Below are 13,258 nucleotides of genomic sequence, written 5' to 3'. Positions count from 1 at the left end.
ATATAAGAGGCAAAAGAGTTGCTAGCCGCCTAGCTTGCTAAACAAGCTAATGCGATTTTGCTTTTACCGCTAGTGTGTGGTTTACTCCATAGTTTCAACACAGCACAAACCAGATTACTGTCGTACCAAATCTGACCTGTGACAGGGAGTATGATGTCACAAGATAAAAGTGCAAGGTTTAGGCTCACTTTCTACTTCGCAATCCTTCAGTTCCATGTCAGAATAACAGAGTCTGGGACTTGCACGAACTGTTGACTACATAGTTGATGATTTAAAATGGTAAATACTGAACTGGTTCAATATTTTTGTTTGCCTTGACTTTTTCCTGTGAGTAGACTGCATATGAAAAATAACTCTTAGCTAGGGCTGCACAATTAAATAGAATTTTAATCATGACTACGATTTTGGCCGCCACGATTAAATGAACCTGTTGGTCAGCAATGTTTCCATTTAAAATGCGGGCTCTACCGCATATCTAATCAAACACATTCTCACCAGTGGGCAAACATAAGATGCCTAAATAACAAGAAAGTGCACCCTGCGGAGAAATGTCAAGTGAAGAAAGTAGAGCAAAAATTGCGGATGAGAAGCGAATGGTGGGTTATGGCTCGAAAATGAATCAGCAGCTATTCTTTGGACCTGTTTTGCATTCAAGGGAAGAGATGAAGCAAAGAAGAGTATATTTATGCAGTCAGCCTATTAATACATTTTAAATTTGTGGTTGAATAATATCCATCCATCCATTATACATGCCGCATATTCTCACAAGGGTAGCGGGCGTGCTGGAGCTTATGTCCGTTGTCTTCAGGTAGGAGGAGGGGGACACCCTGAACTGGTTGCTAGCCAATCGCAGGGCACACAAAGACGAACAACCATCCGCGCTCGCAAACACACGCAATTCAGAGTGTCCAATCAACCTACCATGCATGTCTTTGGAATGTGTGAGGAAACCAGAGAAACCGGAGAAAAGTTACGCAGGCACGGGGAGAACTTGAAAACTTCTCACAGGAAATCTGCAGCCGGAAATGAACCCTCCACCTCTGTTCTGTGAGGCCACCGTGCCCGCCCTTGGAATTCAGATATATTTTTTAAATTTTCATTTATCCAAAAACAATAATCCATTAGTTTCTTATGTTTCATTTTTGCACTGAAAACTACTTACATATTTTTATGTTATAATCACGCAGCCCTCTTAGCATATTCCACACCTCTCTGTTCTGCAACTGGGGACAAAAGTGCAAGAACAGTAGAGACATTTTCAGCAACAGACAGACAAAATACATACGCTTTGTGCTTATTTAATTTCACATTGATGGGTGGGCAAGCACCCCAGAGACCCAATTATTTGTATAGAAGAAACAAAAAAAAATGTCCATACTACATCCAATTTAAAACATTTAATAAGAACAGAGAGTTCCGAAATGGGGGAAAAAAACTATTCAATATTCAATGGTAAGCGTTGTTAGGCTAACTAAAGGTGATGACCCACCACTGCACTGTGAAACACATCAACATTCATTGAATGCATTAAAAATGAGAGCAGTTACAAAATAACGGTGAGGTAAAGCAGTTAGAACGTGAACTATATTCATACTCAATTGAACATGTCGTGTCCCAACCTTACGGTAATCAACGTGTTTATATGACATGTAATATAATCTGCTTTCATTACACAACATTCCCAACAAGCTTTGTATTCAACCTCCATGGAGATGTCACTGGGCATCATGAACTAATAATTCAGGAATTACTTAAAAGGAGCTTTAATTGGCAAATATGAGGTTTAATCCACTGCACCTGAATTCGGGTCACAGGGAGGACACCTTGTTTTCCTGGGTTGTGCACCCGCTTCCTCCGTACGGATATTTCAACAAATATACACTTAATCAACACAAGAATGCCATCAGGAATCAATCCAAATGACATCGATTAGACACCCGTCCAAAGATCATAACAGCAGAGCCAAAAAGTGAACCAAGGAGGACCTAGCAGGGGCCAAACGAAGCCTCAGAGAACGACGGAGTGCTACAATGACGTTAAACAGAATCCTGTGCAATCACATTGAAAGTATCCAAAAGGAGCAGTTGGAGTTCCTCTTGTTGAGCTTTCAATTCCAATCGTCTTTATGTTTTCTAACCAATGACCATTATTCCACTGGCAGAGGATTGTATTCTCACATCGGTCATGCAGCTTGCAGAGGTTTGCGCATGTATGAAGGCCCCGAGGCGTGTTTTTTTTTTCAAATTCATGTATGTGCGAGGGTCCACATGCTGACGTCGCTTTTCATCATCGGTCCACGAATTTCAGTGGAGCATTTTAAAGCCAGAATATTCATACAAGGAGCAGTAGAATCGTGAAAAGCTAGAACGTATGAGTGTTTGGATTAGCAATAAGGGTTGACCAACTAAAGACTTGATGTAGACTTTAATGTGATGAAAGTTGAGTTGAAATACAGTGCAGCAGTCCCCAACCGGACCGGCCTAGAAACAAGAGACCAAATGAATGCAATTCTCTTCAATGAGCCATTTAGTGTGTTCGAAAAAACGACATCTTAGTGAGGCGCCCAAAAATGAAAGAGGAAGTCAACTCTGTGTCTTCAAGAGTCTAAAAATAGCATTCGGATTAATATTGTGATGGAATGCATCCATTTTGTCACTTCTGTCTGACATCACAGTCGCCCAGAACTCAGGTAATGACCAATCACAGCCTACCTGCATTCTGATTGGTCGTTAATTGAGCCCTGAGCAACTGTGTTGTCATTTTCAATTGACTGCAAGTGGCAAAATGGCCGACCCCTGAGATGTGCATAAACTCTTTGCTCATGTTCCACAAACACAATATTAATCAGAATGATCTTTCTTTTTGTGTCCTTTATAAATTGGTCGATTTGAAGACGAGATAAAAAAAACAATTTTTAGAATGTAGAGGACGTTATGCTAATTTTTTTTTTTTTTTACATATGATATACATTATATATATAGCGCATCTATTATTTCAAGAGTACTTTTTAAAATGTATAACTACAAGACCCATGTCTAAAATTGAACAAAAAGTCAGTCATTTCAGTTTGGAGAGGCCATTTTGGACAAATACAAGTGCTTGTACTGTGTACTTTGACGACCACTACAGAATTTACCTAAATGCGTCCCAACGGAGTACGGGCACCATGTCCCTGTCGTACTTTTAGTTTATACAAATTTGATTCCACTTAACTGGCTGTTCGATTCACAAGAGAGGAAAGAAAAACATGAATGCTTTAACGACCCGAAATATTGAATAATAATAACATGAGGCCTACTTTAACTTTCCATAAAACACTGGGTCACTCAAATGAGAATTGCTGTGTGCCTTTTTGTACCAAGGCACAATAGCAAAATTAGCTTTCAGTGTTAACTCTTGAAATGCCTGCTAAATTGATTTGTGGTGAGCCAAATTTTGGTTTGAAATCAGAGGCATTTAATACTTCATAAATTGTACAGGATAACCAAATTTTGACCCTCGGACTGAAAAATTCTCTTTATTTCTCTTTACTTCCTTGTTAGTAAATTTTAAACAAGGTTGATCAGAGGTCAGATGGTGTTCCAATGAATATTTTTGGGCGTGACCACTCAGTTGTCTGGGATCTTGTTTATGTACACTTCTATTCTGTCAGAGAAGATTAGTTCTACTCGGTCGTCGTATGCTAATCCCGCTCTCTTTTCTCTGCGAGGGACCAATATTTAGCCAACCCCCCCCCCAAAACTCCTTGTCCCACCCTCAACTGTGTGGGACAACTCTGTTTTGCTCTCTTTTCAGCTCTGTCACACAGTTCCCTACTCGGCACACAACAAATAGCACTGCTCTCAAGTGTGAAAAGCTCAAAACAAAAAGGGCCTCCAGCCTGCTTTGAGGCTTGTTGCAAGACGTCCAAGTCTCAGAAGTTGTAAAAAGAAAGAGGAGGAGGAAGGTGGTAGTGGTGGTGGGAAGGGAGAAATGCAACAACTCCATAATAGGTCAGTGAATGCAAACGCTTTGTGTGCGATGTTACCACGTTTTATTCACTTTGCTTGACATTGCATTCCTACTGGAATAGTCGGGCTGGGAATGTGGCTTTCAAAATTAAACACATCATATAGCAAGATTATTTGTTTGGTTCGTCGCTGGCCACGCACATCCATCCATTCTACTTGAGTTATACAGAGAACGGAGGCAAGCCAGTTCTTTCAGTGGCGTTTAACAAAGGTACGCTGTTTCTCTACAGTCAACACACACACTCCAGCAGCCATTTTTACAGATTAGCATTGCAATGAGCCGTGCATCGCCGTTAGCCAAACACGGGCCACCCTATAGCGCACTGTGACTGTAACGCTACTCCTCAAAAGGAAGTTGAACAAATGAAGCAGTGTCTTGTGCTCAAATTTTTTAGCCTTATGTCATGCAAAATTAGGTGTATGATATATTGCGTGAATGTATACGTGGCATTTGACATGTTTGACAGATATAAAAGGGGAAAAGGCTAAAATAACAATTCATGACATTGTGACATATATATATATATATATATATATATATATATATATATATATATATATATATATATATATATATATATATATATATATATGGTATAGCTTTTTTATGATAAAAAACAATGGAAAAGGTTTATAACGTAATGCACGACGATGATAATTTTATGAAATTATTTTGATGAATATTACTTACAAAGCACAACAATACAAGCAAAACAGGGTGCCAATTCAAATTAGGATTGTTTAGCCTGAGTGGAGTTTTTTTCTTTTTTTTTTTGTGACACTGATCGTAACCTGAATGATTTGGAACGCTGATGTGACTCTCAGGTCATAAAGCAGAGCCAGACGTTCCCTGCAGATTACAACCACATGGACTACATCCATTTGCCATCCACTCTGGGTGTGATGAGACGGAATATATTGTCTGTGAGATTGATGAAAAATAACCGCAATTTCCCCCCCCCCTCCTTCTCTTCCTCTCCTGCCACCATTAGGGAAAGCAATGTACCTTTAATGCTGTGGTTGGGTGAGAAATCTGACCTTGCCCAGGGCGGCGGCGTGTTTCTGCTTAGGCTCTGCTGAGTGGGAGCAGGCGAGGGGACAACATGAAAGGCGCTCTGTGTCGGGCCGCAAAGATGTTCGGTGCAAGTCTAATCAAGACCAGAGAGAGTGTGGACCGACCTGAGAATGCGCTTGACATGTCATTCTGCGATGCATTATCGGCGAAAAGATTTGTAATTGTGTTCCGTTTTGTTCGTTAAAGATGCACTCAATCATTAAGAGGTGTGGCAATCAATATATTGTTATCTCATAATGAAAAAAAATAAAATAAACTTAAAAATAAAATTTAAATAAAAAAAAAAATCCGGCATTTAACAGTTTTGTCCGTACTGCGCGTAGAATGCTTTGATAATCTAAATTGACATATAAAGAGTTAGAGTTTTTTCTACCACCCATCTTGAATCGCGTGCTCAGAAGACAGAAATCTGGCATGATCAAATGCGATCTAACAAAATAAAGAAGAAAAAAAATAGGAAACAAGACACAACATGGAAGTGAACACACGAGAAGAGGGAACGATGGTGGTCTTGGGACTATTTCTTGCATTAAAATTTCCAATTAAAATAAATAAATACATTTTAAAAAAATCAGTGGAAAAAAATCCTGGCAACAGCGTGAAAGCGGACTTTACAATCAGAGGTGAGTTCTAATGCATATACAAGATGGCGGCGCGCATGGACGCAGCGGCTAACAGCTCCCCCTCACAGTGCTCCTTTTTACTTTTTACCTCTAATCTCGTTGCACACTCTCTAATCTCGTTGCACACTCTCTAATCTCGTTGCACACTTGAGTACAATGACAATAAAGGGATTTCTATTTCTATTTCTATTTCTAAACCTAAGCTATTATTGTTATTTGTGTTTCATGTCGGACATGCCTGTTTTTATTTACGGCTGATGCCTTGTTCCTCAGTCAGGTTGCTTCTTGATTATCGTCACAATTCAAATACTCATGATTTGTGAGTCATTAGCTTTCCCCACTCAGGTAAAAGTTTTTGGTTGTAAAAATTGAACATGTTTAATTTAAGACTCTCGGACTGCCATGTTTTGGACCCTATCGTCAGAGCAAATACACTCTTAACACACTTCAGACAACAGGAAAATCTTAAACGATAATCTTACAATAGAGTTTGTAGATCCCTAGTTGGGAAGAGGCAAAATCGGGATGTGAAAGACCATTTGCTATATTGTGTGTGTGTGTGTGTGTCTTGTATTTTAACAACAACAATTTTTTTTTTCCCCAAAATGGATTGCGTTCATTCTTAGATGTTCCACATTATCATGGCTGGGAAGAAACACTCGACTGAGAATTTTGAAGACTGACAAGATCATGCCAAAGGAGAGCAATAGGTGTGAGCCCAATAACAACAGGAATTTGAAGAAATTGGGCATCATAAATGTTGACTGATAACACTAAAGTGGTGTTACTCTTGAATATTAATATTAAATTGACAAAAACAAATCAGCCTCAAACGCACACTATAAGTCCTGTATAAAACTCGGGCAACAAATATACAACACCCACTTGAAACAATCACTTTTCTATTGCATTGGACCGTGATGTAACCAAATGCCGTATTTTTCCAGCACAAGTGTTCTTTTCCAGAGACAGCTTGTTGGAGGTGTTGATTCTTGGCAGGGAAGGAAATGTTGGACTGCGTTGCAGGAAAAGAGGCCTTTTTCTGTTACGTGGGAGGCACAATATCACAACATAACGCTTCTCTTGTGAATTATACTGCTGAAAAAGTGAAGGTCAATTGTAATAAAAACACATTTTAAAATGGAAACGCTTTTAATCATTTTTGTTCTACACCAAGAGATGCGCAGTCGGGAGACCTGGTTAAGGAATAAAAAATGTAGACTTTTCACAGCTCAGAATGCTCAATTTGTGTTCAGAGTGACACGATCAGAGAAGTATTAATGTAATGTAAATAGTGCCTGCGTTTGCTGTAGTACACGTCTCGTTTAGCTGAATGATAAATCTTTCAATCAGTAACATATTTTAATATGAGTAATACAACGTTTCTGTTGGATAATACTGGTGGGTGCTCGAGCGCTTAATAAAGTGTTTATTAAATGGCATAAATGTAGAGTACATTTTTAGGGTGGCCCAATTGCTAAATAATACAATAAAATAATATAAATATAAATAAATACATTAATAATTTTATCATTGGGTTAAGTTGTATTATTATTATTATTATTATTATTATTATACTGTAGGTTGCTAAAATATCCCCTTGAAGAAATTTCTTTTCATCCATGACAATTATTATATTTGCATCATCATAATTACTAAAGTCAACTGAATTATTTACTGGCAAGCATAAAGGTAAACGACAACATGGAATTGTTGAATGCCATTTGTATCATTTATAATAATCGTTTAGGGATTAAAACGACAATTCAAAAAACCACAGCCTTGAATAAGTGTCGAAGGAAAGCAGTTACACAAATCTGTGGTGAAAGAGTCAACCGCACTATCCATCAACATGGAACGTGGGTTGGAAACCGATGACCCGTGGGCCGTAGAGCGTTTGAACCAGCATGCCATGCAATTTTCAAAAGCAATAAAACGTCAGAGAAAAGAATTCAATGAAAAAGATGCAAAAGCTTTCATCTAAAACTGCTCATGAAATCGTAACAAAATCATTCTTTTGATCATGTTTTTTTCCCCTAAATGCCCTCGGAGGACTTTACACAAAATGAACTGGTCCCGGTAGGAAAATGTTTCCTCACTTGAGGTTTAAAAGCTCAGGTCAAAGGTATGCAAGAGGTCCACTGTGTTTGTGTTGACACAGAAAACGACACAAGAGGAGCCGTTATCCAAATCCTTGATTCCAAAGCAAACATCCTCACCGCAGGCGGACAAAGTGAGGTGATCCTCCAGGAAAGTACCATCCATCTGCCTGATAACTGTTTATAATCCCCCTCGGATTAGTCTTAATCCACTTAATGTGCCTTTCCTGAGAAAAAACACACTTTGACCCATGTGACCTGCCCCTAATTAATGAAGTTTGGACCTTTGCAGACATGTGCTTCCCATTCCTGCTCCTTGTGCTGCATTAAGCGTTACTTACTTGATATCCCATAATTCATCATCTGTGGGGACAAATCAACCACAGCAAAGCTTCTCGCTAAGTAACTAAACATAGCCTCTAACTATTGCTTCTAATTTACTAAAATACTAGTTAATGTCCGGCATTTAAAAAAAAAAAAGAAAACAATTCTCTAGTCAAAAGCGGAAGTTTTGACTACCGTCAACCAGGGGTGCGTTTGGAAATTAACTCTGGCGCCCTAACACCGCTCTGAGTGTATGTCTGTTCAGAGAGGCAAATGCTCTGAGATTCTGAACGGTCTGAGTTACGCAGTACATTTATTTCCTTACAGACCCATGATCAAGGAACAGGGAATTTGGGTGTGAGTCTCGTTTTTTGTAAAATATATTTCCTCAGAAAAGCGATTTATACTCTGGAGCGACTTTTTATGTTTTATTATTCTTGATTATGCATTTTTGGACCGGTGCTAGTTTTGCTCCAGAGCGACTTAACAGTACAAAAAAAACCACTAAATGCAAATTAATTGAACTTAAAAGTTAAATGCAATGGAATTTTACTTGGCTAGTGATTGGCGTACCACTAAAGGGAACTTTACCATTAGAGGTGCTCGTACCACACTTTGAGAATAAGGCAAAGATGTGATTTGAGGCAAGACAAAGTTCATAGTTCACACTGCACAAGGTGGACGGGGTGGCCGGTGGTGCAAAGGGCCTGCTCGAAGCCTTAGGGACGAGGCAAAGGTCAAGGGGTTCACTTGGAAACCGCAGTAGACATTTTCATCATCGACATTTCCTGCCAGTTAAAGGGACAGTGAAGACATCTGCAAGTGTGAAGGTTCATAAAAGAACACACCTGCCATCCAAAGGGACTGTAAAAACAGCAAGTTATGACTATTTGATGCCGATTGTGTTTCAGCATCACGCCTTTCGGTAATGCGAAAAAAAAAAAAATCCTCTGTAGGCCTGTTTGGAAGTTCATTGTTAAAGGTCTTGCATGAATACGTGTGTGTGTGTATATATATATATATATATATATATATATATATATATTCTACCTAAGATACTACATAACCAAGATCTGGACACCCGTACACACCCACACCAGATTGATGAGATTGCAGGTTGCCAGAAGACGGGGACCTTCGGCCTTGGGATAAGCCATGGGACCAGACGGGGGCCTTGGACTGACCCGTGAGACGGAGGGAGAGAGGAAGACCAATTTCAACCAACATTACATATGATGGAAAAGAAATCCGTGTAGTGAGCGCCATTTTCTTGACTACATTCATGTTGGATAAGAAAAGCAGCCCAGATATCTGACTTGCACTATTTCCTGAACTCCAGAGAATTGAAGAAATTATGGGAAGAAATTTGGATCAGTGTTGAGTCTTATTTGAACATTTTCCCTCCTGAATAAGAAAAGGAACATGCCACGAGTACATTTAGTTAATTAAGGGTTTATTCCCTAGTAATTTGCATGTAATAGGTGACTAAATTCCAACAATGTCTATGGGCCAAAACACTCCGTTACAACACACCCATTGTGCCTAATGCAAGCGGATTGTAACAGCAAAAGTGCATTCTTTAATATGTACTTACTAACTAGCGTAGACTCTGACTATCCAATAAGCTAACTTATACAACCAGTAAATTGACAACTGAGTTACGAAACTCCCAATCAATCAACGCCAATCAAAGCATAGCCTTTAACTCACCCACTATCTAAATAGTTAACCAAGCAACCAACTAACCAAATCACTTACTGTGTAAAATCTCGGCCTAATTGAACACAAAAAATGAAGCCATGAAACAGGTGGATACGTGGTTGTTTTTACCTTCTGCTAGCTAACCTACCCAATTTAACCAACTAACCTAATAAGCATGTACCAAAATACCTATCTAACCAACCAAGTTTGAACAAAACAGCTTAAAAATTTGTTGTGGACTAATAAAACCGAGGGCAAACATAATAATCATAGATCCAAGCGTGGTTGCGTAAGTATCATGCGTATTTGTTCTTTAGCTGGTACGAAAATATGAACAGTTTGAAAACAGTCAGCATTAGCGCAAAACTAGACAAACCTACCAGAACATCTGAAATGTATTTGTGGTTTATCACAGGCAATTTAAATGGTGGCAGGTGTTAATTCTGGACGTGTGCACACGCATGCAACCGCATTTATTGAAGTTTTTTTTTTTTTTTTCTACCACGCTCAAATTTTTTTTAACTGAAGGAGTTTTGCAGATTATAGTTTACCTTGATATTTTAAAATGAATTGACTTGGTCCCATTCATTTATATGACAAAATTCTGGCATTTAAACAAGGGTGTGCAGACTTTTTCTATCTACTGTATACTGAAATAAATGTGGTCTAGTCTCAAGTTACTGACAAACTGACTTGTGGCATGTTTAGTTGAACACATGTAAAACTACACACAGACGGAATTCACGATATACAATACACTGAGTTATTACATTGTCATATTTACGGGACCCTTTTCAGGAATATGAGAGGAGCAACATTTTACAACCATGTCTTAATATGATACATTGCCATACATCACGACCAAATACAAATCAGCAAATTCTGAAAATGAATACCTCTTAGATTGTGCCCTGAATCCCGTTAGATTGTCTAGGTGTTCCTAATGTTTTGTCTGGTAAATACATACTATATAATGGTGTGCGTGTGTGTGTGTGTAGTCATCGTCGAAGAAGGCTAAGAGCTCATTTCCAGGCCTGATGATCACAGGCCCCATTGATTGTAACAGTGACGAGTAGGCCCGTTCTGCCCGTGGCATTCCGAGGCGTCTGGACGTATTTAAAGCACTAACTTTCAAGATTTTATTTTTTTTTTAATGCTGGTATGAAGATGAATGCCGATGCAGTGGGCATGTGTTTCTCATTAAGAACAAACATGATGTCAAACACAGTGAGAGCGTGGACGTCTCTGGTGTTTGCCAGCGACAGCTCGCTATACTCCATCATTTGGGAAGATTTCAGAAAAAGAAAAAGTCAAAAATAAAATTGCGTGAGTCATTCAAACAGTTAAATTTCACACACTTAACCCCCGAAACCATAAATAGTAACCTTTGCGGAGTGAGAGTTCACCTTGTTTCATTTTCACATTTGTGAGTCATGCCGCTTTAAACTTCTTACTCGCATCCAAAAATGGATGTGAGCGAGTGATTGTAGTCCCCGCAAAGTGACTGCATAGGATTTGGTTTCTTGTTAGTGCTGCACTTTCCAATCTTTAAACATTATTCTAATTTGTCAAAGCAAGGGCCCTATTCATTTTTGAATGGTTCTGACAGTGTATATGCTTAAATGAACTGAGATCAAAGTACTATTTACAGTATAGGTCTTAATTTTAATACTAACTAAAGCATCCAGCGCCGATTGTGTATTTCAAAGCACAAATTGTATTCATTTTAGAGTTATGGCTTACTGGATGGACGGACATAAAATGATCAAAAGGAGTTGAGATCAAAAGGTAAACCTATATGCGTTCTTACCACTAATTTCAAAACCCTTGTTCATCAAAATTTGCGAGTTGGGTGTTCCAGATCAAAGCAAGAATTTGGTTCTTGTTGAAGGAATGGGTGTGGATGAATGGATGGATATGGTGGAGCTACATCCATCCTTTTTTTAAAACTGCTTGTGCTCACTCGGGCCACGTGTGAGCTGGAGCCTATCCAAGCAAAGGTAAAATTGAGTTTTCACCCACACAATTTAAAAACAGTGTTATTCAAACGTAAAGCGACAATTGTTTCATACCAAGGCAAGAATTATATACAATTTGAATGTCAGGCAGTCTGTAAGACCGAAAGCTATCCAACATTGGATGTTTTGTTTCTTTAACTTGAGTCTGCTAATGCTGAGTCTGCGTGTGATTTAGTAAGTAGCTGATTGGCTGTCGCTGATGACGATGGACTGACTGGGTCGGCCGATAATAATGAGACAAGGATGACTGACGGACTGATGTTCACACCTCTCAATGTTTACTTGACAAAAAAAAAAGTCCTTCTCTCTACCCCTGCCTATGGTGTACCACAGGGTTCAATTTTAGGTCCGATCTTATCTTGTATTTATAAATGGACAAATAATGAAGTGCCACAAAGTCTCCTTCTACTTCCATACAGATAATTCATATACAATCCACGGAAACCAGAGAAGCCAAGAAGCCAAGCTCATCTTCAAGAATGTATTTCTGACAATTTACTGGCTGGCACAAAGTTTTCTTCAACTTTGTACCACAAAGTTTGAAAGATTTCTTCAATACCTGCCATCCAGACAATATCACACGCACAGCCCAAAAATGTTGGAATTCATTTGATTCAGATTCAGCCTAGACAACCCAAGTCATTCAGTCATGCTTCTTCCACAGAATTACTAACTGCGAAACATTGATCCATGCTCTAAATTACTTCTGATTAGATAAGTGTAACTCACTCCTCATCAGTGTCATCAAAAATCTCAACTACACGGCTGCTTCAAAATGAATCATACCCAACATATCATATCGTCCATATTTTAGCATCGCTACACTTTCTTCCACTTTTAGAATTGATTTTAAAATTGTATCGATAACTTCCTCATTCGGTTTTGAGAAACCATCTGTTTGGATAATTATGTTTGCGATTGTGTATTATTTCAATGAATGTGTAATGTGTAATTATCTGCTCTGCTTTTGTTGTCATTACAGCACGGTTGCGACACATATGAATGCTGAAACTGTTTTTCAACTTGTTCAAAAGCCAAACAAATCAGAAGCCAAACTTTGAGGTTTCACTGCATTTGTTCCTATTGAGTCTTCAACCCGCTGTCCCCCAAGGTGTTTTTAAGGTGTGGTTTCTGCACCTCATTAAAATTAACATGGTGTAGCATCCAAAAGCCCCAAGCCTTGAAACCACACTATTGCAAAACAGTTTTTTTTTTATTTCCAACTCTACAACGTTTGATTTAATGCATCAATAATGTGATAAGTTCATACTTATGAAGCCATCATGAGTTGAGGGAGATAAATCTTGTAACTTGATGTGAGTGGTGATGCTTGCTGGGACAATGGGGATACTTTTATGCTCCTGTGAGTGAGTCTGAACACATGTAAATGCATTTAGCGTTCCACCTA

General features: G+C 38.8%; 1 long non-coding RNA gene across 1 annotated transcript in view; it reads right to left on the bottom strand.

Annotated features, from left to right (window-relative positions):
• Positions 1-1,004: 1,004 nt before the first annotated feature.
• Positions 1,005-13,258, bottom strand: part of LOC148323438 (uncharacterized) — a 58,857-nt gene continuing 46,603 nt past the window's right edge. The window contains exons 4-5 of the long non-coding RNA XR_015846516.1: positions 1,163-1,223; positions 1,005-1,067 (exon numbers count right to left, since the gene is read on the bottom strand). This is a non-coding gene — a long non-coding RNA (uncharacterized LOC148323438). The remainder of the gene's footprint in view (positions 1,068-1,162; positions 1,224-13,258) is intronic.

This window comes from Idiotropiscis lumnitzeri, chromosome 14 (genome assembly GCF_059441095.1).
Source record: "Idiotropiscis lumnitzeri isolate Australia: NSW breed Sydney's pygmy pipehorse chromosome 14, RoL_Ilum_1.0, whole genome shotgun sequence".
Lineage (NCBI taxonomy): Eukaryota > Metazoa > Chordata > Actinopteri > Syngnathiformes > Syngnathidae > Idiotropiscis > Idiotropiscis lumnitzeri.
This window is presented reverse-complemented; position numbering and strand designations above follow the sequence as displayed.